The sequence below is a fragment of the Panicum virgatum genome, chromosome 4N, assembly GCF_016808335.1.
Source record: "Panicum virgatum strain AP13 chromosome 4N, P.virgatum_v5, whole genome shotgun sequence".
NCBI classification, from domain to species: Eukaryota; Viridiplantae; Streptophyta; class Magnoliopsida; order Poales; family Poaceae; genus Panicum; species Panicum virgatum.
The window spans coordinates 26,805,665-26,807,335 of NC_053148.1; positions in this window are offsets into that span (position 1 = coordinate 26,805,665).

Sequence of the window (1,671 nt, forward strand, 5' to 3'; positions counted from 1 at the left end):
TTCTTAACCTTGCAAGTCAAACCTAACACACACGTATTGGGAACTACGCCAGCCACATGATTTTTCCCCTTTCTTTCCAGTCCGTGGATCCAGGGCACTCCCCTCGACTACAGATTCCGACCACTCTGCAGCCGCATGTTGCGCTCATCCTGGACCAAGTTCAAAAGAGAATGCAAGGTCGTTCCACTTGCTGGTCCAATCAGGTACTTAAGCTTACCTATTACCATATTTCTCAGCATGTGGCTAGTACTTTCAAAAGCTTAACGAAATGTGCCACACACCGCGACCTTAACCAATTTCCACTATATCGACGGGGTATCACAACTACACAATCCCACTTGTTGTCCTTATATTGCAACAGTAAGTAAAGTTAGTCAACTCCTATATTGTCGCGAGAGGCAGGAAACCACTCGACTTCTACCGTTCCTAGTTAGCGGGGCAACAAGTCGAAGTAACCCGGGGTAACATTACATAGGAACCTAGGATCATGCCACTGTGGTTTCAACCAACTCCTAAGAACATAAATGCGCAAATAAAATTATTACAACAGATATCAAATAGTTAGATGTGTGTGTGTGTGCGCGCACGCGCGCGCGTGTGAAAATGATGGGATTGATGCACCTGGGCTTGCCTTTCTGGGCCCTATCATAGACAGCCTTGGGCTCATCCAGACGTTGGTCCGGGTCTTAGTTTAGTTCAGATAAATTTAAGGAACAATCCTCAACAACAGAATCGCCAACCGGAGTTAATTCGTATAAGACGTTGTACAGATAGACCATTTCTATATAAATGCAAAATGATCTTTGTTACAACATGACATAAATTGGTTCTTTCCTTCACTATAAAGTTGTAATCCAACAAATATGTGATTTTAGTGATGATCTTGTTGAACTCAATTCATTGGGAAATCGTTTATGGAGTAGTTCATAAGTTTAGTTTACTTTATAAAATAAGCTTGGTGGGGGTTTTCATTTTCTACTCAATAAACATAATGTTACTTGCAAAATCCAAAACAGAAGCTAGAAACATAATCTGGTGCTGAAAATCTTACAGAATCCAGACTAGATTCTCTAAAACTTACAGTAAAAATTGCACATAAAAACAGCAAGATATGTAGTTATGAAAAATGATTAAAACAGATCATGCTAGGTTCAAACCAAATTTGTAGAGAATGATATACATGGATTCTGGAGCTCAAAAATTTTCAGCAAACACAAAACATGATATCCCAAGCACTGTACTTTTTCCAGAATTAAACTAGGAATATACCAGGAGTAACAAATTTGAAAAATTAAGCATGTACGTGGAAAATTTAATTTCTACAAAGAGTTGTATAAGGTTTTTGTGTACCAAAATTTTAGCAGAGTTTAATATGCTCCTACACACGCTTCAGTAAAAATATCAGCAATTATGTCCAACAATTAATTTAGCATGGCATTTAGTAACATGAACATATGCAAAAATTAGTTGGGTTGTTTGCTGTTGAGTAAATCATGTCAACCTTTGTATACAAAATCATGGTACAGATATCAAGCTTTGGCACAAAAATCATAAGCATATATTGAGTATTTTGACCAGAGCAAAAATAACAAATCTAGTCATGTGATACCAAGAACAAAATGTAACTCTAGTTCTACTCATCATCTGGATCTCAAACTTTAAACACCAGTT